This window comes from Styela clava, chromosome 2 (genome assembly GCF_964204865.1).
Source record: "Styela clava chromosome 2, kaStyClav1.hap1.2, whole genome shotgun sequence".
NCBI lineage: Eukaryota > Metazoa > Chordata > Ascidiacea > Stolidobranchia > Styelidae > Styela > Styela clava.
The window spans coordinates 22580739-22605529 of NC_135251.1; the positions used below are offsets into that span (position 1 = coordinate 22580739).

The following is a 24791-nucleotide window of genomic DNA, read 5'->3' on the forward strand; positions in this document are numbered from 1 at the left end:
AAAGTATAAATGTGCACTTTTGAATTACGATGTAGCATTTCACTGACATTTTGAAATTTCCAAATTATTGCATGCGTAGCCTAATCATGTACTATGTATGTACATCACTCAAATACTTTTAGATAAATATTAAGCTGGCTGTACATAGCATTGAATTTATATGTTTATGAGTTGGTTGTATTAAATATGACGTTAACAATCTTATCTAATACATTCATCCAAGTCATATACATATAGAGCCTACCAAATATGCATATAGAGCCAAGGTATATACATAAAGAGTCAACCAAATATGCATATACAGCAAATGTCATATTTACATACAGCCAGTGCCGTATGCGTACGCAACCAATGCCATATTCATATACAGCCAATGCCACATTCATGCCTTATATGCATATCTTATTATATCACTGTATGTACAAAATATATTGACTGTATATGCATATGCCATGCATATGGCATTGGATGTATATGTACATTGAGTTTACTCTGTATACATATATACATTACTTGAACGCCTTCATATTATACTGAATTGTTTGAAAATGTATATGACATTGGCTGTGTATGTACATCATCAAAATGATAATATATGTATAGTCAGTTAACAGTATATGCATATTACATTGGCTGTATGTACAGCACCTAAATGGCTGTATATGTGTATCGAACTGGTCGGATATGCATATGACGTTGTCTGTACAAACATATTTTTGACTTGTATATCGCGATTTCGTTGAATGTTTAAATTAAGCTATGTGCGGTAAGTCAGATTTTACAATTTCAAATTTATTTTGGCTTCTTCCATAAATGGCCTACAATTAGTCGCTTCCAGTGCCCGTCTGAATTTTGTTAACGTTGATGGACCTATTACACCAACGGGCCCCATCAGGAACCCCATTATGAACATGTGGTACGACTACCACAGATTGAGAACCACTCCGCTACATCAAAAAGGTTGAGAAAAAAAATGCATTAATAAGGGTACGGGATGATGAAGTCCGTACATTAAAGCCTCTCTTCAACCCCCCAAAACTCCACTAATCTGTTTGGTAGCTGAATCACACCCCACTATTCAGATTCTCATTCATAAATTTTTGGTCAATCTCCTCGATACGAATAGGGTTACGACACGCTACTTTGTCATACAAATACCATCGAAATCTTTGCCAAGGGTTAATGGCCAATAGGATCTGTAAAAACGCGGACTTATTTACAAAAAGAATTGAAACCATAACCCAAAACAAAAACAGAACCCATAAATTTTTTTAACCCTTTTTGAGGAAAAAAAAAAGGTATTCAATTTTGTTTGCGCCGGAACTTGTTTGTGCAAGATTGTGCCCAAGAGTTTGAATACGGTTTATTGCAAAGATGTAATAGTATGCTGATACACGTCGGAATATATATTATTCATAGCAAGTTTTTATATGTGCCGGGAATAAAAATGAATTGAAAGTATAAACAAATACATCGATTCCTGGGACTTTTGAAGTCTTTCTATTCGCAATGTGGTTCTGCTGTAGATAGACCAGCGCTTTTTACTATGCCAGCAAACAGGCCATCCGATTTCTGCAAAAGAACACTTGGTTTGTCGAACTCCTTGACTTGTCCTTCCTCTAGCACCTATAGATAGAAAATTGAATTGTATTCACAAATGAGTCCATTTCAACAACAATATTTTGGACCTCCTGAATTATGCGCACCAAGATGGCGCACAACCTGAACTCAGGTTGTGTACCAGGTTAGGGTTCAGGTTATGCAACATCTTGGTGCGCATACTTCAGGAGTACCATTATTTTAGCACAAATTTTTAGTACTCGTGAATGAATTGTAATCTAGTAAAATCGGCGTCCGATTTGTCGCTGGATAATAAAAAAATTACCAATATCTTGTCTGAATCTATTATTGTATTTATTCGGTGAGCAATAGTTATAACAGTGCATTGCTTGAATTTTCGTCTTATCGTCTCTTGAATCAGACAATCTGTCCTAAAAGTAAAACAAAAAAATCAGGATGAGAATTGGGATTAATTAATGAGTCACGTTTGCTGTTTTCAACTAATGAATTTGCGACTGTTGTGCGAAAAGACGAGGAAAAACATGGTAATGCGTTATGAGATGTGCTGAGAATGTTTAATGGGTAAATTAATCAACCGAATTTATTTAGTCATTATTAATTCAAATTAATTTTTACTGTTAACTTCCAATTTACTGTACATCCAATCAATTATGTAACTGTGAATGTATAGGATTATTTATTATAAACAGAATCATAAGGTTACCTCATGAATACCTACTTTACTTATGAATAAATTTTAATTTTAATGCTGATACACTGTGATCAGACAATAAGCATTGGTTAATTAAATACGAATCGATCAATACGTAGAATGAATGCCTCTTCAAAATTAGAATATTTTAAGTTGAAGCTATTGCCAACTACGCTTATCGTTCAATTTTTCCCGTGAAGCCAATTATATTCACTATCTAGGTGAGTTCACAACTTAAATAGAAAAAGAACTTTAACACGGACTTGCGTGAGCGGTAAATAAAGGGTGTCTCAAAAGTAAGTATACATTTTTAATTTTGATTTGTTTTTCAGGTAATCATCATAGAGCTTTCATTTCTTCAGAAAACACAGTAAGAATAAGTAACAGAATTTGAGTATATTGTTTTAGGTATTTCTCAACAATCCACAGAATGACAGGTGTCACAGTCTGAATGATGTTCATATACTGGCGTGCTTGCCATTGTCACAGTTTCAGAAGATGTTGCTACTGTGGTTGTAGATGAATCAGAAGACTCAAGGGTTCCGGATTGGTTGTTTATTGTACGTCAACTTCACAATTACACTTAATACGACATGGACGGAGGACACAACAAAACGCAACCGACCTCCAGCCCGACGGCCGGAGAAAAAGAGAGCGAAAGACACAGTTTTTCTCTCATGTGTAGTGAGTGGTCGGAGTCCAAATCCGACAAAACAGGATTAAAAAAGTGTCAACATAACTGTTTAATAAAATAAAAAATCTATATATACACAAAATATAAAAACGGACACTTTAGTCCGCGACACAAGGAGGTTAATCCGAGAAATGAGGTGCAAAATTGCTGTTCAGCAAGAAGCATATAAATCAGTACGGCAAACTCAGCGTCTCTTTAAAAGAGAATTTGGAATTAATTCGACTGTGAATGTTTTCCTAAGACCGTTTCCTAACCGTTCCTAGTTTCCTGATCTTTGTGCGTCAACTACAGATCCAGTTTCCATAAATTTATGATAAATTGTTCGTTGTGTAACAGCCAAATTAATTGCAAATACTTAGTTATAGAAGATCTGAATTCTTACCGATTCAGATGCTTCTTGCCAAACAGCAATTTTGCACCTCATTTCTTGGGTTAATCTTATTGTCATTCTGTGAGTTGTTGAAAAATGCAAACAATATGACTACCTATCCATACTATGTTTCCCGAATAAATGAATGGTCTATGATGAGTACCTGAAAACCGAAATTAAAAATGTATACTTACTTTGAGACACCCTGTATATGGGTGGATCATTTCTTTTGGAGTCAATGTACTAACTTTGTAGACGGATAATTGCGAAAAAACAAAGGGCTGGGTTCGTTGTGATATGTAATAATAGGCTGATTGGAACTATTACAAAGACGATGCTGGACCACATTCTTCAGCAAGTGAAAACTTAAATTTTTAAAGATTTCACAATATTTTTGTTGTCTTCAGGATGTCAATTGAATTTTCAAATATCCTTATATACTTTCATATTTTTATATATATTGGGTGTATCGATGACAACTTTCTATAAAGAATCAACATATTTTACCCAAAGTAAGCGCAATAAAAATATTTAACACATTTTTTGAAATAATTCCCTTACGATATCCTACGATAATCGCGGCACAGTGGTGTAAATATATACTATATGTAATTATAAATTGCTGGTATTTATCTTTTTGAGTTTCCCACCTATTTTAATGGCATCGCAAAAAATCAGATTCTCAATGCATAAATCAATTCCTATGAATTTTTCACTTTTTATACCTGATATCAACATTTGCAGTTGCTTCATCAATCACTAGAATTTTACTTTTTCTCAAAACTGCTCGAGCAAGACAAACAAGTTGTCTTTGTCCAACACTGAGATTAGATCCTGATTCAACGATTTCTGTGTTCAGTCTCATAGGAAAAGATTCAACAAACTCTTTCAACTGAACCTTACAAAACGATGAAAAATATGATATCTTAGGTTTCGATGATTAAGCAATCATATTCTATGTACTTCGTGGTTGTTTATTTTAGAATAGTGGCGTTTTTAGGCGAACTAGAATTATCCAAATGATGGCTATCTTTATTTGCGTACATATATTAACGTTCACTGTCTAGTATAGTAGTTCTTTGTACAATATAGTCAAAACGTCATCTTCATATTTTCCGAAACATTTTTCATGGACGGCAGTCTTTCTGCCACTGACCAATCACATCCAAAGACTCATGTCGGTAGTTCTACAATGATAGCTCGGGTATAACCAACTGTGTTTATCTAACCGGGCACATAGCGTAATGCTACTTTGTTTTCGAAAATTTCGTCTTAAAAAGCACTTGTACGCATGCAGTAGCCTAATGTTAAAAGGTTCTGTATTAACGTCAAGTTAAAAAAAAATGCCTTTGGCTATTGTGACTTATGTGACTAATGAAACCTGCTCCAATGCGTTCCATAAATCTTCATCCGAATAATTGTTGAAAGGATCAATGTTTCTTCTCATTGTTCCAGTAAAAAGAATCGGATCCTATAAAATGAAAGAATTACTCAGTAAATGTCAGAAGACTCTAATTGCTTAAAATTTATCATCAGTCAATATTTCTTGCCAAACTGTCATGATTATTTTCTTGTATTTTCTATAGCATTTTGCATTTGTGCATGGATTTGTGTATTTTAAGGCAAGTTTCCGATTCCAGGAAATTGAGTCTGAGTAAACAACTCCATTTGGGTATGCCTTCTTATATAGCAACAGTTAACGTTCATTGCAAAAGCACGCGGTTTGTAAGACCAATTACAGAAAAGTGGTGGAACCGTGGCTGACTTTCGAATCAATTTGAATTGAAAGCCAATAATATTGTATAATATAAATAATACTTCAGACCTGTGGAATTATAGATAATGCTTTGCGTAGATCATGAAGTCCTAAGGATGATATGGGAATTCCATCAATGAATATTTCACCACTTGTTAGTTCCGACAGTCTGAAAAGTGCTGATATAAGAGAACTTTTACCTGCACCAGTTCGTCCGACAATTCCAATCTAAGGTGAAATGTTTTCATCTTTATATTATTTACGATTTTTTTAAATTCAATCCCCACAAATCATTTAAAGTGTCACGAAGAGAAACTAGGTAATTCAGTTCCTTAAAATTCATTTCTTCTTTAAGTTACGACACACGTTTTTAAACTCAGTTCAACTAATTCAAGTTGGATTATCTGTCGAGAGTTTTATTTCTATCTTTTCTTCGTTTTCTGTGCCAAAAAGTATTTTCTAAATATACATCAAACGCATATCTTTCATAAAAATATATACAATGATGTGACCTAACATTACCATAATTAGGCTGAAATGAGTCTTTTGAATGAATAAAAGTATTAAATATTTACATCACAGGAATAGCTTGTTATAACGTTATATTTTGAGCAAAGTTTCATTAAAGACGGATAAAAGTTGAATTAATATATACTGTGTTACCATATTCTATGGACAGTTTATTAGCTTTAGAATATGATAAAAAAAAAATAAAAAAAAACGGATAAAATTGGTGAATAAACATTGCGTGAATCCTATCAATATTTTGAAATATTCCGCAAACTTCGGTAAATAGGTAACTTCTTTTCAAAGGTAACTTACCTTTTCTTGTGGTTGTATTACGAAATCAATACTTCTTAGCACCTTTGGTCCACCATCATAATAGGAAAAGGAGACGTTTTTGAACATGATAGCGCCACATCTAGGCCAGCTGTTTGGTGGTTGTTTATTAGGATTCTCCAACGCGGCTTCTGGTGGTATTCGATAATATTGTTGAACTCTTTCTACTGATATCATCTGCAAGACATTCAAGTAGAATAAACATTTATTTTGAGAGCAAACGAGGGAATGCAAAATAGAATAAATGGGTTACCCTAACGACATATATCAATTTGTCATGGTGAGTATGGCGTTGTATATATTGTAGCAAGAGAGCAATGCTCAAATATATGAACACGAAGAGGTTGCATCCGGTACTGGTAAAGCCTAACTGAGCCCCGGGTTCTTTGAAATGATCAGCGGACACGCGTACCATACGACTCGTAAGAAATTTGAAAAAATAACAGTAATTCAGGCAAACGATAAGTCAAATTTGTATGCAATGGATAATAGTTTAAATTGAGTTTTATTATATTGGTTGAATAGAAGTTTATAATAAATTCATCCTAATTAGACAATTGTCAACGTTTTTTTTATCTATGTTTATCTCTTTTTCTAACAATATGCTTCCAAGTGTATTATACAGATATAGAATGCATTCAATAGATATAACTCGAAAGATGCTGCAAAGAAGCATTGAGCCCTTTATAATGTATTCACAGTAGTATATAAATATATTGTGGCAGCTAGCCAGCTAATTAGGTATACATGAAATTTTCAAACCAAAAAAGTGCTTACGACATTATCGAAAGCTTGAAAGAATGTGAAAAGTGTAAAGGAAGGGTACTCTTCATTAACTTTCTGAATAAGTTTTTCTACTTACTAAATTTTCAACTTCTGCACTTTGACGAACTCCCCATTGGAACATACCTATGAGGGATGCTGTGTAAGTTAAAAATTAATCCAATTTCACCCGGATTGAGATTCAGTAATGAAGCGCCAATTACGGAGAAAAATGCAACAGCTGATATGAACGTAGCAGTTATCAAATCGAGTCGTAATCCAAACCATCTTGTTCCAACAAGAAACAGAAACCATGACGCTGGAAGGAGTAAAGATAAATTTAGCTGATATTTCAACGACAACGACAAGCCTCTTTAACTAATATAAGCACTAACAGTAAAATGAGATAATCAGCTCGAAGCTTTTGTTCGCAAACTCTGGAAGATGATACCGAACGTATTGTAAAATTTTATCAAAAAATATATTCAGCAAGATCCTTTTGTAACATTTTGTATTACATGAATAAAAACTGATTTTCAATACATGTTTTGGTCCATTTATCAACATGTATTTATATCAATTCAATCACCTAAATGTATTGTCTATGTGTTAGAGCTAATTAGAGCATAATTAGTTATCGAATAAACTAAAGTCAATAAAAATTAATATTCTTATAATTTTTTCTCACTTATGCAATATTATACACTGTATAAACACTGTTAAAATTGAAAATGTACAGATTCAAAACTTTAATTTATGGTAACATAACTCTTTTCACATCTTTAAAAATAATCAAATAACATGTCGGTAATAATTAATACGATTATAATATAAAAAATACCACTGTGTAAATCTTGATATTCGTGAAATTTATCTTCAAATTGTTGTTGAACACCGAAAGCACGAACAGTGAGTAAACCTTGTAAAGTTGATGATAGCAAGCTGAAGACTGGACTCCTACCTGGATAAAATTTTATATAACAAACAAACAAGAATGCTACTGCTGATTGAACTATTTTAGACAAAATATTGAATGATTCTATTTGTAGATTTTGATGTCATCGTTTGAAAAAATTACATAAATGCATAATCATGAGGAAAACTAGGTTAATTCAACAACTAGTTGCCCGCTTGCAGGTCTGTATTATTTTTTTTAAATACCAGTCCAAATCCTATCTGTTACAATATGAATTTGTAATTTTTAAAATTTGTTAATTGTTTGAACTATTCAATGCTTCCTTACAAGATCCTTCTAGTCTTTTTATATCTCTTGAAGTACGCAAGTAATAGCTTCTGAGCCAGAGAAAGTAAATGGTAAATGGAATAATCAAAAGGATCACAAAATAGTTGACGACAGATGTGAGGATTACAACGCTGACGATCGCGCCAAAAATCTGTAAATTGATAAAAGACAGGTCAGAGTAACAGAAATTTACAATTGTGAAAATCATGAGCTTACATATCATGAAACGACGATTTGTCCTTGTAGAAAGGTTTACCATTGATGATATCCTGTTATAACAGAAGAAACAGTATCTTCTTAAAAACTGCTTATAATGTCAGTATGGCATTCCCGACATTTTCAAAGAGAAATTTTAAAATTTATTTATCAATAATTTTTCTGTGCACACATTTAATCAGTTTAGTCAAGTACGAATGAAAAATAGTTAATGCAAACGCTATTAAATAAGTTCCAATTGAAGATGAGATGGCTCACAAACAGTCAATGCTATGGATGAAAATAAATCAGAAAATAATCAAGAACGGAAACCCGATTTGAAATTCAATAATGTTCCCCTCACCCACAGAAAATCAACGAATGTGATAGGCAGAAGCTCGTCTATCTGCCCCATGTCTTTGGAAAATCTGTTTAGGATTCTTCCTAAATTATCAACAGAATAAGTTTTAATAAATTGTAGATTTATGTGAAATACCGCGCATATTACATTTGACTAACAATTTGCAGAATCAATTCTCTTCAATACAAGAGAGTGATTTCCAAATATATGGACACGAAAGCCAGAACGAAGTAGTACGGGTATGCAATCTTCAACAGTAAGCTACAGGTACCGCCTGACCACCAGATAGCCCACGCGAACGCGGAACCGCCACAACGTGAGCAATTTTTAATTTCGATGACGTCAATGCACACAAAAAAACGAATCCCTTAGCCCGATTTTTTTTTAAATAAAAGAGATAATAGCTTCCTAGCAAAAAATACAATTTTAAATGACTGAAAAACTTCAAGTCGAGAGCAAGAACATGTAAAAGAATTCATAATAGAAAACATAACACAATATACTAAAACAATCCATATGTACATTTCGTGTTCAATAAAAGCAATAAATAGGAAAATGCCGGCTCACCTGATGGATTGGTATCAAAAAATCTGATCGGGGCTCGTAGGATTGCTTTAAACATCTTCTTATGCATGTGAATACCGGAGGTAACGCATATATAATAATGTAAATTTGCACGAAGCAACACAGTCAAAAACACCATCACGGAAAGAACTAGAAAATAGAGTATGTTAACTATGTCTCCTGCATTAGTTTGATTATTTATTTACAAATATTGGAATTTTCCTTTAATTAACCAGTTTCCGGTCTATCTCCCTACTCAATCAAGATAAGCAAATGTCCACGACAAGGCTGTTCTAGATCAGGGGTGTCAAACTCGTGGGTTTTCGAGGGCCGCATTGCATTTTGGGAATTGTTTGTTTGCAAACAGATTTTGATATATTTTCATAATGTATACTTGTGACATATATTTTGATTTGTGATGCAATTGAACAGCCGAATGAAGTTTTGTTATCTTCTTAAATTTTCAATGAATTCACATTATAATTTTTGCATTTCACTATAATTGCAATTTGCAGTATTTTTTACAAAAAATCATAAATTTTCATGTACAACCATCATAAACATTTTTGCACAAAGTTTTTCAAAGGAAAAAATAGTACATACTAAAATGATTAACCGTAATCTAAATATATAGACCTAAAATTTACAAAAATACTACAGAATAAACTCAATGTTTTTTTTCATTACATATATATATATATATATATATGTCCTGACGTTCGGCATCTCTTTTGTGCCACCTGCTTTCTAATATCAGGCTGAAATGATTTTACAGTACCAACTCTAATTAACGAGGTCACATGATCATCTGGATCGTTGAGAATGTTCTGTTAATATCAGTAATGCAAAAATATTACGTTTATCATTTCATGTATAGATCAGTAGGCAAACAAATGACTGACTTTTCGGACCAGACATTTCGCGACAGTCGCTACCATTACGTGGCATAGGTGCGCTTGAGTTATGATTGATAATAATTGGACACGAAGTGGACATAACGATCGTTTCAATATTATGTTGTTGTTGTTGTTGTTGTTGTTCTTGTTCTTGTTCTTTGACACGTTTTTAAAAAGTCGCTTTTCTCTTCGAATACTGGACCAATTGCTTTGAAATTTTCAGTGGTTGAAGATAAAATTTTTCTCCAGAAGGCTATTACTTTTATTTATTTTAAAATTTCCTGTGGACTTCGAGAGATTCGTTTTTTGTGTTCCAAGAAGTGATCAGAATAAAAAATAGTGACACCTTGTGGCGATTGCGCGAAGGCATATCAACTGAGAAGCGATCGTAATTCTTGCTCCGCTAAGAGTTGTTTATGGGGAATCGGGATGTTTGGGGTTACCGGTACCCGCAATGCAGCAATGCAACGGTTTGCGATTTCAATAAACTCGAAAGGTTTTTGAGGTTAAGTTAAACTACCGGTACTGTTTCGCTCGGTGTTTAATCAATCAATGTTCACTTTCCATATATTTCAGTATTTGTAGACTGTGGTTCCCGTGTTAAGCGAAAGTGATACCGGTACCGGTACGATAGCTGGGAAAGCTATGACAGTCCCTGTGGCCTGTACGGCACGTACCGGTACCGTTTACAGGTTTACGTACCGTCTTACCGATACCGGTACCGTAGTCCGTTACGGTACGTACCGGTACAGCTGTACAGGTACGATATCGGTAGACTAGTACAGTATTACTGTACTAGTTGCATTAATTATATTTGCTTAGATTAGAGTGTGTGCCGGCATTGAAATTAAGTTTTTGTAATGAGCCAGCATGTCTGCACAGCTGCTATGCCTTTCTAATTTTTCGCTGTTTCGTTACATTTTTTTGGAAACAACATTTGCATAAATACGTATGGTACCGTATGCAGAGGGAGAAACTTCACAAAAATTTCAACATGTGCAGCAGGTTAGTGTACATAAATCAGTAAATACAGAAATATGCAGAGGAAGAGACTTTACAAAAAGGATAAGATTTACATAATTATCCCGATGGAGAGGAAAGCCTATAGAACGGCTTAACCATATTGCGAACCACTGCCTCTTGTCTGGTTACCGGTAAGGTACCATTACAAATCTGGTATGGCTGTATGGGAGAAGCATTACAATCTTTCCAATAGTGTTCAACATGTTATGAAATATGGTGGTCGCGGTTTCATCAATGCAAAAAATATTTGCCGGTTTAACAGCGTGATGCAATTATTGCAAATAGTTTTCGTGTCCATATATTTGAGCATTGCTCTCTTGTTTTTAGTAACTAGGTAGTTGTATATTTATTGAACACGTAGTGGACATAACGATCGTTTTGCATTTCATGCTGGCACTCTTATTATTGTTATTATTCTTCGTCACCATCATTATAAAATCACTTTTTTCTTCGAATTCTGGACCATTTGCTTTGAAATTTTCAGTGGTTAAAGTTTAATTTTTCTCCAGAAGGCTATTACTTTTATTTATTTCAAGTATTACTGTTAGCTCTGTGAGATTTGTTTTTGTTTGCTATAACGTTACCGAACGTTCTGCGGACGCCTGATCACGTGCCATCGAACGTCGGCGTGAAGGCGGATTCTGAAAATCGTTGCTCAAAAATTATAAGATTTTTTAGGTTACCGGTGATGCTAAAGGTACGGTAAACCATACTGCACTGCTTCGCTTGGTGTGAATATATTTGTAGACTGTGGTATCTGCTGTTATGGAAACGTGATAAATCGAATTAGTTGGTTTTGCAAAGAAGAAGCGTCTGGCAGATACGGTACTGCGGTAAGTTAACGTATCACAGTAAAATTGACTTATTCCTTTCTCGATCTTACTATTGCAGTAATGTAGGTTTTCTTGCAAATTTAGCCTACCGTATTTGTTAATTTTGATAAGAGCAAATTGAATTGAGTCTTTATATGCCAGAGAAGAACCGTTCCACGATCGAATAGCAGGCCTTCATACAGCAACAGGTACTGCAGTACTGGTAAGGTACGGTACCGTACGGCGTACGGTACCGCAGTGAATTACGCTCTCATCTTTTCGTTACAAGTCTGATGTTAACAACATAAATTTTTAGCCAACCTTATTTTTTTTTTATTTGATAAGAGGAAATGAATTGAGTTCTTATATGAAAAGGAAGAACCGTTCTGCAAACGAATTTCAGAAACTGGTAAATTACTATACCGCAAATGATTATCGGGAAATCGATATATTTTTTTATTTTGCCCTGGTACCGTAATGGATAAGTGACTTGGATCACTTGGTATTTCAATTCACGTTGAAATTGGAAGTTGGAAAAAACAGGCTTTTAGTGGTCGGAGTAGGCTACCTGTCAATCAAGTCATCGATCTAGTGACTAGTCACACTAGAGAGATTTTGGCGTTTAGAGGCCGTTAATCTCAGGTTCTCGGAGCGAGAAAGCGTTCGCCGGGTTATGGGAATTTTTTCGAGTGGCATCGGGGGTGGGGGAAGTGCCTCCACCCCCCGCAGTGGTAAGAAAACGTGTGGAAAGCCACGCCCACTTGTTACCTAATCCTAAAAATTTGCTTTTTTCTCAATTGCTCTGAAATTTTCAGCGCTTGAAGATAAAATTTTTCTTAGAAGGCTATTACTTTCATTTACTTCAAACGTGTCCATATATTTGAGCACAGCTCTCTTGTAATGATATACGAACCAAACATAAAGTTCTCTGTTCGAAGTTGATATTTAAATTTATCATATTGACTGCTGAGCTTATTCTGATAATGTCTACTTATATTGTTTTTTTTTCATTGTACTGATGGAAATGTGACAAATTAAACTAAACTAGATCAAATGTGCTTCAGAATTTTGAGAAATGCAAAAATATTGCAACTTCAATTTCTCTTCAAAAATCCCCTTTTCTTTATGTACTTTGCGTTGCATTTAATCCCTGAAGTGTTTTATTCAAGTATTCGTTTGTTAGCTTGAGGTGTATCCATAATTGGGTTAAATTAAAAACGAAAAAATTTTAAGTTTCCAAAACTATTATCAGTAAATTTTCTGTGTGAATAATCAATTTAACTTTGAAAGGTTTGAGAATTGTATTACATTTTGATAAAACGAAAACTTAAATAATATTACAATTATTCAATTATCGTTAAGCGTTCGAGGGCCCATTGGAAGTTCTCGGGCCACGAGTTTGACACCCCTGTTCTAGATTACCTGCATAAATCTTCATGTAATAGCTGTTATCAAAGGTACTTGTTTTGTTAACACTTGTAAACGATGTCGTCGAATTAAAAACCTCAGACGATTCATTTTGTCCTGTTTCAGAACAAGATTCTGTAATGTTTGATGACACATTTGAGAGATACTTTTGATATGACGTTGTCCTGTCGATATATTATCACAAGAAAAAAAAATGAACAAGTGGTAAAATTTTGCAGTTAAATAGATTCTAGGAGTTTTAGAAAATAAACAAATATGTAGCATGTGAAAATTAAACATAGTCACGCCAAACTCATTAACCGATACATTAGGTAAATAATTGTCATTTACCTACAACTCTAACTGACCAGTCTGGAGCTAAATGTTTCCCTGAGGAATAAGTAGACTCACCATTTTAATAACCAACAGTCGTTCATAATGTATAGCACGTGACTTGCTATAACAATGATAAAAAATATCACAAATAAGATTGCGTTTGCCGCAACTCTGAAATATTCGAGATAAACTTTTCCTCCAATACTTCCTTGTTCTCCTATTTCCTCTGCATTGATCTTTCTCGATTCTTCCTAAATTGAGGTTTCATATTTTGATCTTTCACATTTTGCATAGAAGGTAGTTTAATTAACAGAACATTACTTAACTCATATAAAAAGAGAATTTATGAATTTCTTCATCGAAAAACCATGAATTACAAACAAATTTGAAAAAAGGGCGGTGCTAAAAGTTACAACCAGCAATTTAAATATAAAAAGGTATTTGATGATATGAACCTCTTTCTCCTTGTCTTCGATTGATAGATCTGGAACTATAGATGTTTGTGGTGGGTCATGTGAATTTGCTATCAAGCTAATAGAGGATCCTGTAACTGTTGGTCGTTTCGCTTAAGTAAATCAAAATAATGAAATATTATCATTGCTAGTGAAAATGTTTGTTATATTTTAATATTATTGGATTGAAAACATTTTTATCATACAAATGAATAGGAATTTATACCCCCCCAAATTGATTCGTTTTTGTCTTCTTTTTTCCTAAGCAAAACAGCAAAATCAACTGAACTATCCTGAAGTTCGGCATAAGTTCCGCGACCATATATTCTTCCCTGAATGGTGAATGTAATTTAGACAAGAATATGATAGGACAAGGATACAGAAAAAGATGATTGAATTGCTTTATATGTCACATTGATAACAATATAATTCTCTTCACTGGAAGACGATGCGAACAGGTTTTTTAACCGGAAGTGTATAATAGGATATTGTGTTAAAATGAACGCTATGAAAACTAAAAACCTCTTTGAAAATGAGAATCTCATCCACTCTCTTCAATAGTAGCAGTTGATGAGTAACGAGTATTCGAGCCTACAGAACAAGAATATTAGTTTGAATGTTAGCAATGGTATGTAATGTATGTAAAAGTATAAATACTTCATGGAAAATCAATTATTCACCAGAACCGTAATCAGCCAATTAAATTGATTAATCTAACAACTGATGTGGTGATTGGTTGTAATAAATATATATTTAAAAATCAACTCCTACTTTCTTTTTCATCATTCCACAGATGCAGTGTTCGAATATATGACTTGCCACAGGGATATCTACTGCACTCAATGGATCGTCCAATAAACATATATCTGCATTCCTTTTGTACGCAGCTCGTGCCAAGCTTACTCTTGCTTTTTGACCGCCGCTTAAAGTAACACCCCTCTCGCCTATGAGTGTCATGTCTCCATCAATCAGCAGATTGAGATCCTGAGCTCAGTGTTTAATTGAACATTTTTTAGAAAAGACCAGAAATATTATCAGTCTAACATAAACGAATAGAATATCATCTTTTAAAATAGAAAACAATAACTCAAGATGATATATTATAATCAAAATAATAAAATCTGTAAAATCTTATTATTCGTCCTTGTCGTTTCCTTCATTTAGTTTAGTGTAAGAATATCGAAGCATCATTGTTAATTACAAATTTTAACTTCGCTTGACCTGACAGAATTTTGTTTTTAACTGTCAAATGAGTTATGCGGTAAGACTATGCGATATTCGACCGTACCTTATTTAGACAGCATGCGTGAATTACTTCGTGGTAACGTACTTCGTCGAATTCCGCGCCAAATAAAATATTTTCTCGTACAGTACCGGAGAAAATCCAAGGAACTTGATTGGAGTAGACAACATTTCCATGAACTGTAGTCTTCCCTTCAGCCGCGGGTAATTCACCGAGTATTGCACTCAAGAGCGAGGACTGAAACAAAACTCTTGTTAATGCACAGAATTCACTGTTATTGAAGGAAATTAAGTCGTGTGACTTCCCTGTCAGTTTTGATCAGTTGTTTCAAATGGGGTCTCGAACTCGTATGCAAACATCTTCGTTAGTGACTTGGGATTCCCGTTTATTTAAAATGAGTTAAATTAAAATGATATACCCTCTTTGTGTTCCTATTTTGACTATTCGTTCTAGAACAGTGGTTCTCAACCTTTTTTCGTTCGTGGCCCACTTTTTGTTGCATAAATATCGTGTAGCCCACTAAGTTTTTTATGCTAGAAAAGAAACTTCCGAACGGATTTTTATTCAACTGACTATTAGTGGGTTACTTGCTGCTGAACATTATCAACTAATACATTAATTTTTGGTGGGTTCCGAGCCTTTGTTTTGATTTGCACCGATGTGGAAAACCCTGCTTTCAGATAAAGTTTGAGTTTTGATGGTCTCAATGAATGTCCAAGAACTTTATAGCATTACACACACTGTCTTTTACTTCACAGTTTTCAGGAAAAGATGTGAATCCATACTGAATGTAATTTTCGATGAACTTTTGTTTTGCCATTTCATCTGATGTCTGATTTCCGTGTTTTAATATACGATATTATTGAAATTGCTATCCCCCTTCTAGAGTCATCCTGCCGTAGAATGTGTTGGATGAGTCACAATGCGTTTTAACGGCGAAGCATGTTTTGCAAATAGACATCTTGTTTTTACAAAATTCGTGAAGCTGATTTTGTAAACGAATCAATTTTTTCAATCAACAACCCTTGAGATTTCTAATTGGTCGGTGGCACACCTCAAAATGTCTCCATGGCCCACTGGTTGAGAACCAGTGTTCTAGAAGGAAAGTACAATAATTTTTGTTTTGTTACCTTTCCTGAGCCAACCGGTCCTATTACTGCGACCAACTTTCCTGCGTGCACTCGAACATTTACACAATTCAACGCAATATCGGCTCTCTCATTAGCATCATCATTCTGCAAAAAAAAATCTAAATTAGAAGACTTTGATTACAATATTTACACATTTTGTGCTTATACGAATGGGTTTAGCAAAGTGAACATTGCCGAATATAACTTGCAATCCGGTTCATTTAAAAATTATCTTTAATATTATTATGATTTATCACAATACCCGATTAAAAGTACTCTCATATCTTATAACAAGTATAACTAAATTACTCAAAACTTTAGATTCAACAAAAACATTTTTTCTTTTCTAAAATACTTATGATATATAAACAGATTTAAATTAAAAATAAAACACCATCTATTTTGTTGCAAAATTCATGCATTTTGTTTTACGAAAAAATGGTTACGTATCAGTGAAAAACTTTCCGCAGAGCCTCGTAGGAGAGGATTCACAAAAACGCTATATAAAACAAATCATTCGCGCGATTACTATAAATCCCTTATTTGTCTTCTTACCAATTCCCATTTAGCAGTGAAGTTTTCAAGTTCTACGTAAACCTCTTGGTTGGAGTTTGATCTTAAATTATTTCCAATATCAGAAAATTCCTCCATCAGCAAATATTTCTGACAAAAGTGTTCAATGTTATTTCAGAAACAAATGATAGAATATTTCAGAGCAATAGGAACTAATACCTTACAATAACAAATTCAAAAAATTAATATAACTTAAAATAATTGCAATGGTCACTTTCGTTATAAAGTCATATGTCGTAGTTGAGTCAAGCCGATCTTTTAAATGCCATTAGCTGTGCTCTATCTAAGAATATATACGAGGCCCAAACAAGATGGTTACATGTAATGACATGTTTTATTTAGATAGTCATGCAATATTCTTCATTTATAGTTCATAATAGTTAGTACAGTACAGCATGTAAAATGAAGACACCATTCAAAAATTCAATAATAAATTATTAACCGTGTAAATGGGTTATTTTTAGAAAACGAATGAATTGAATACAAACAAGCAACATACTCGTGACACAAATGATAAATATTTAATTATTAAAGAAGTAAACAAATGAATGTAATATCAATGACACAAAGATTTGAAATTTAATTGATAATGGCTATTTGGCAATAATTTTCTCTTTACATGATTTGAAAGGGGACCCGACCGATTACCACAGGTAATATTTTTAACCATATAAAATAAGATAAAACAATAATGGGTATATTTTTGTCATGGATAAAAAGATAAAGGTATTGATAATTATCATTATAACGAGTACATATGCGTACAAAAAATATAAATACCAAGAAAATGATTTAAAAAAGAAACGATCATACCTGACGTTTACCAGGATATTGACGCATGACCTAATGTAAACATACCTGTATTTTCTTCATTGATACGTTAGTTGTTGACATATATTCAATTGCTAGCGCGAAATGAGTAGTAGAAAGTTTCAAAGATGAGCTGAGTCCCATTACTATAAATATCTAAAATAGGTGTATAATTTGAATAATTTTAAAAGCATAATATGCTAGACGCAGTGGTTTCTAAACTTTTTTTTCGCGACCCCAATTTTCATAAAATCTAAAGTGCCATTACTATAAATATCTAAAATAGGTGTATGATTTGAATACCAAAAAATTTACTCGGGGTGCTAGAAATTGTAAATCAGGGGTCGTCAACCTTTTGTCGCTAGCGGGCAAGTTGAAAATCGAACGAATGACCGATGTATCACAATCTTGTTTTACTATATGAAACTACACTCAACAACTCTGTAACAGTACAAATATTTAACGTTTTTTATCCTACTATGATGTCTTTTTGATAAATGAAATCCGAAAAAAAACTTTGGTCTTGAAAGTTCTTTTTCAGAGGGTAGACATAAATGTGAACGAATGAAAACTATCAGTCAACCGAATAAAAAAAATGTATTAGTAATATTGGCTAACACAGGGTCGTCCACCCGGTGGCCCGCGAGCCACATGTGGCCCGCCGACGGTTTCCGAGGGGCCCGCGCGGTATTATTTGAAGCCCGATGTCTTCCACAAATCTGAGCCACTATTGGAACCTATAATATAATAATTATTCCCCGTGGTTCAAACGCGCGAGAATCACCACCCAGCTATCGAAAGCTTTTTAAGTTTTTTTTGCCGACGTTATTGCTGGAGAGATATATTTGAATGTATTTCAATCTCTTTCCCAGCCTTTTTCTTTGCAGCTAGAAGAGACCGTTTTCAGGACGTGAATATTTGACAGCACTTACTTGTACGAGCAAGTTTTTTCAAGGATGAACCATGTCCAATCCCCCGTGAATTTACTAATTTCTGACAGTCCTGAAAAATTCGCTTTGCATTGCTACATCGTCCATCACACGGAATATTGGATAGAAGCAGTGCCATACTTCACACATTGAAATATTTATAAAAACTTTCTACCTCACATTATCTCTACCATTTCAAGTGGACCCCACAATCATTCGTGAATCTACATGTGGCCCTTTCGGCCATAAAGATTTGACAACCCTGAGCTAACACCTCAAATATTAATTTGTAGTATAACATGCTATATAACTATGCACGTGGTGTTATGCTTAGATAACAGGGATGGCAAGCCTTTTTCAATGAATGAGTCAACAATTTCAATTTTATTGCGTAATAGTAGACTGTGGGTCGCAGATTTTTATTCATTTTCTGCATCGATGAAAAACTTGCTGCTGTATCTTTTACTCGAATCTTATTAAACTTGGTCATTAAGTAGTTCTAAGCTGTAAATCATGCGACTGAGGCGATTTCCAGATTTCCATTTTTTGAAATTGATGTGAGAAAACACGATATCGCATGCTTATGAATTGCCATAAAACGTTATGTTATGATGACGAGGTAAATTTTGTGATGGTTTCAGAAGGGTTTGGAAAGAAATTCCAGCTGGAGAGCATTATACTTTTCGATTTGCTTTTTGTGCGATGACGTCATCGAGTGTATCTATGTATTATCTTAACAGCGAAAAATAAATATTCTCAAACCATAAATGCTACATGACTGATCAAACTTCAGTATCTGATTAACAATTTCTTCCAAATCCGATTCTACGCTCGCTTGGAATTAAAAAAGTATAAACAGCAGTTGGTCATTCTGATGCTACTGCTGTCGTTTCAAATAAAATTTTTCACATTACTCTTGGAGTGAGATAATAACTTCGCATACTGCAGAAGTTAAAACCCTGTCTAGCCTAGTATCCTAGAGCAATTTTGTATGGTTTCTTTCAAATTGTTTCATTATCGTCAACCATAAGGCCCTAAAACGCCACCAATGGCTTTTTAAAAGCATAATGATAGACGCTGGAGTTCTCTTCTGCAAAAGGACGCGCATATAATATTGTAACCTCATGTCAAAAAATTGCTACTCCTGAAGTATGCGCAATAAGATGGCGGACACCGGAACGTAGTATGTGTACCAGGTTAGGGGTAGGACATAATTTTAAGTCCAAGTACTACGGGAGTCACGTGGCTAGTCCCCGAACTCGTAATAAAAATAAAATAAGGAGCATTGGAATAAAAGTATGGCCTATAACCCTAACCTGATACACATACTACGTTCCGTTGCCCGCCATTTGGTACGCATACTTCAGGAGTACCAAAAAAGATGTACAACACGACTTTGAACTTGAATGTTATTGCGCCTGATAGAGAGTTAATCACTAATTATAAATAATTCACTTTAATTTGATCGTTTTATTGTGTTATTTTCCAATACCACAACCATTAATAATTATCCTACCGAGCCGAGTAATGAGTTGTATGATGAGAGTAATTATTACTGCACAAAAGCTTCGAAAAGTAGAGAATGTAGGATTTGTAATAACACTATACTGTAATTGATACCTATTTAGTTATTAGTAAAATTATGCAATATGTTATGTTCAATAAAAATTTGATTTATATTAGTACAGGTTATGAAATTTTTGTTCTTATAACATACCTTCGACGCTGTAATTGTACCTCCCAAGGCAACATATGTCAATAATGTAACAAAAGACAGTATTTTATCTTGGCATGCATAGAAGCAGAAATTAAAAGCTTTCAATGAAGACGATAGAAGAATTTTTTGAACTTCCTTCCTACAGAACAATTGCATCATGAATATTATGTTTAAACTTTGGTTCGAGAAAAGAAAAACAAAATTCGTACACATATGGGATAATATCCATTAAAACTGTAGCACAGTTCCTACAATAAAAATTAATTTACGTAACATATAGCAACTGCCGTATAGAATGAGATGTGTACCCTTTTTACAACTTACAAAACTCAAAACCACTCGCAACAGTTGTACCGCATACACCCACACCAAGTTGAGATGTAAATGGTGCAGGTAATCAAGAAGATATTATCGATACACATAACGTTCGATATTTGCGGTACAAATGGTACGCACGTTAATTATGGAACATACGATACACACAAGGCAGAAATCGAGACACCCTGTTACGAAAATTTGAATTACATAATGTTTGTTCCATACATCGTTTGCTACACAGAAAGTTTCTCCGTTATATTGCGTATTGAATTATATAGCCTTTTTGAACTAATATAAATGAAATTACCTCCTAGTGTTCGAAACAAGTTTTGCAAATGGTTTTTCCCAAGCATACATTTTTATAATTCTCATTCCAGTTATTACTTCGTTCATTAGTCGTATGCGTTCATCTGTAATAACCGCTGTCATACTTCTGTATTTCACAAAATAGTGTTAATGTTGAAGAATTAGAATACAACGTACAACTAGAAAATTGTATAGACGAAGTGCGACATTTATCTGAAAACAACACAAAAATTGAACACAGGGTATGAAGTTAGTATAGTAGTATTCTCTCGCTATTTTAACACCGCAAACATAAGTTGACTGCAACGCCAATACAAGTGAATGAAATAGTGGCAGGATAAAAAATCTGTTATATTTGATGAGGTACGTGTTCAAATTTTTTGGGTTATAGATTTTTGATGATGGTTACCTGAATTTGCCGAATGCCCGTCCGGATAATGTTTGCAAAAACATTATTATAATCAAGACTCCCATTCCAGATAATACAGCGATTCCAATTTCTTGCCAGAGTATAATTCCAACAATTAAACATTGCAGCGGCCCGACCCAGAGATAATGCAGAAACATAGGGAGCTAAATAAATAAGCATACACATGTAATATGTACAAAACCTTTTTTTACAACTAGCAAACAAATGCTATCCATGAATTGATATATATGTGTCATTTTTTGATGAACGTCCATTTCGATTGTATAACAATTATACCCAAGAGTATTTTTTTGCAAAACAACTGCCAATATGGAGTTGTAAAATACAGTTAAGGTTAGCCTGTTATCTGATGAATCCAAATCTTGGAATCGGAATTGGATGTCATTTTGCTGCGTTCAATGGCTTTTTTGAAGCCACAATTGGCCGGATCTTGACTGGCTGGCTATCTCTGTCACAAAGGCTACATTTCATATGTTCATTTTACTTATTTTGTTTTTTATTTCTAATGAACGTCATTAACGTGCTGAAAAACAAGAAGAAAATTTTTCGTTGGGTCACAAGCTTGAAATATATATGTATTCAAACAATTCAGATATTTTAGATGAGCGTTTGACATTATTTACTCACCAGATCAAATCGAAGAACATCAGTGGCTCCGAGATTAACTATTTTACCTGTCGTTGTATTATTCAATGATTTCTGACTCAAACGAAGTGTCTGAAAAAAGAATCTGTATGCGATTAAATATCGACAGCATTTGTAATTATAAAATTGAAAGAACATGACTTTGCACAAAAACTTATTACTGCAAATAGAGGGTAAAACAAGTTGATTTTTAGATGTTACTTGAACCATTAAAAAGCTCGGATAATCGTATTTTGATGGTTCATCGATTCACGATAGGGATAGTTGGAATGCTAAAACTATACCTTGCTTCTGAGAAGTACAAACACACGCAGAGAACGTTATTGTTATTTAATAACCTCGATTAAATAGAAAACTACCTTTTGGCAATCGATAAAAAGTTTCAAATTCTTCGCTGATAGATACACGACTATACAATATATTTGTTTACGAAAGTATTCTACCTTCTTATACATCAAAGCACAGGTCGATGCTCGCATAAGCCATCCAATTGTACGCGTTACATGAAAATATTGATGATGAATAAAAGCCAATAATATTGTAACGACGCTTATCCCAGTGGCGCAAGCATATGAATGCCAAACTGTAGTAACAGCTTGATTTTCGAAGTATTTAACGAGATATGCTATCAAAACTGGTACTGCTAATCGAAGACCTTCCTAGAACAAAAAGTTTGTTTATATTTTGATTACATTTGAGTTGTAAGTGTAAAACACATAAAAAAAAATTAAAGTTTTGCAATGAATTATTCATCTAATGAATTTTTATAAATATGGAAATAATAACTTAAAAGGCGACAGAGCTATTCAAAATTACGTAAATCAAAATAGTCACTACTCACTTGCATAACAACTAAAACACCACATAACATATATCGCATTCTATATGTCATTGCTACTGCTCGAATTAAACTCGGTTCGGTTACTTTTTTGGATCTTTGAATTTCTTTCTCCCAATTTCTGAAGAAAATTGACAGATGGAATATCATTTATTGTGAGCGTGGCTTTGTAATATACAATCATGCTTGGTATCCCATTCACTTTGGGATTACACCAGCACTGTCCATCATCTGAGACATTGGTATTGTACAAGAAATGAGTTACTTTATTTTTTCTAAACGTACCTTTCTAAATCACTTGTTATTTCTGCGGACATATTAGAAGCATCAAGTTCAAACATATCAGACTCTTGTAACGTTCGCTTGGATCCTTCAGCAAAAAAATCGTTCAACCACCTGATTGAATGGTGATGCTATTGCATTTATTCATGACATTGTATGATTTTACCAATTCTTGTTGTGAATATTTCGAATTCTATTTTTACATTACAAATACAATAAAGTGACATTTACAAATTACATATATTTCATTCCAAATATGCCAAAAAGCAATCCTCTCAAACAACTGAAGTAATTACGCCCATTAGAAAACGAATATTATATGATTACGCTTGAAAAATTATCACATAAGAATATTTATTCAATGCTTGAATAAAAGCTAATCTGAAGATTTTGAAATTTTCATATCGTAAACCGTAAATGTTAAATTACTCACCAATATGATAGGTAGGAAAATATATTTGCGCGAGACATTGGATTTGGTCGTAATTTCTTCATTTCTACAAAAATTGCTAAAGAATTCTACATTCATTAAACTGATAACTGCAATTTATTGATTCATAAGTTATTCTGTCGCCACAAAAACCCAATGTCTAATTAATGACGTTTGTTGCACCACAGCATTGTATATTGTAGAACACTATAAGTCGAGATAAGATCATTCATTGATTCCACTTCGTGTTTATTCAAAACGAATTAGGTATGTTTCTCAAATTTCAAAAGTACTAGAAAATCGAACTCTACATTAAACGAGTACAAAACAGATTCCTTTTCTACTTTCCACTGAGACATTCCAAAGCGTGGTATGATTTTTCCCTGAAATATCAGTCATTACATAGTATACACTCACATCATTGCAAATTACAGGGGGTGAACGTGCCTGTGTACCAGGCCAAGAGCTGAGATACCTAATCTAGCAATTGGACCGATTCGAAGAAATTCGGCACCAACTTTTTTCTTCTCACAACAACAACAATTTATAATCTATGTTGTAGACGATCATTTGACTGATAATTTGATTGCGTTGTAGTAAACAAATTTTGTGGATTGGCCGGTCTTTTAAAATTCATACAGATATTGGGCGCACCCCACCGATAGAAATACGGTTACGACCAGCTGCTCTGGAGTAAGAGGATCAAGATTAACTTGGACTGATATCCTACACAGATCTACAAACCTACAGTTGCTGAGTCATCTAAAATAACCTTTTACAAAACTCGATTAAGAGCAAGCAAGATGAAACTTTTATATATTTAAGATTTTAAGGTGGACCCACATTAGATGGATAAAAAGAACTATTGGACTAAAGAAACTGGACTTCTTCTGTTTGCACTATGGCTTATATAAGTCGTGATTCCTTGCTCTACTGAATACCCTTTATTAAATAATCGCTCTAACGAAATTATCATTTTACAATCGACACCTCCTAGTTTGAGGAGTGTGCATTCATTCTCAGTTTCAAATTTTCATTTGCCAACAGGACGACACAGAAAGCACAAGATGTGAGAGATGCATTTTTACGACTTTAGTATTTGATTGACTTTCTAAACCTGTAAATGATTTAGTTGTTGTTGTAAGTATAGTGGAAGA

The 24791-nt window shown here is 33.9% G+C and overlaps 1 pseudogene across 1 annotated transcript; it reads right to left on the bottom strand.

Annotated features, from left to right (window-relative positions):
- Nucleotides 1-1295: 1295 nt before the first annotated feature.
- On the bottom strand, nt 1296-23718 carry LOC144432083 (ATP-binding cassette sub-family C member 4-like; annotated as a pseudogene). The gene is made up of 29 exons (XR_013480361.1): nt 23638-23718; nt 23208-23318; nt 22926-23043; nt 22528-22743; nt 22067-22156; nt 21419-21582; nt 21011-21136; nt 20386-20524; nt 17788-17895; nt 16912-17019; nt 16357-16461; nt 15272-15463; nt 14755-14967; nt 14506-14574; nt 14210-14315; nt 13987-14096; nt 13607-13782; nt 13211-13380; nt 9061-9207; nt 8497-8576; nt 7938-8088; nt 7536-7655; nt 6795-7013; nt 5915-6109; nt 5162-5320; nt 4718-4807; nt 4062-4234; nt 1886-1991; nt 1296-1626 (listed from the first exon to the last, which is right to left on the bottom strand). The product of XR_013480361.1 is annotated as an ATP-binding cassette sub-family C member 4-like (transcript).
- Between the last annotated feature and the right edge of the window lie 1073 nt (nt 23719-24791).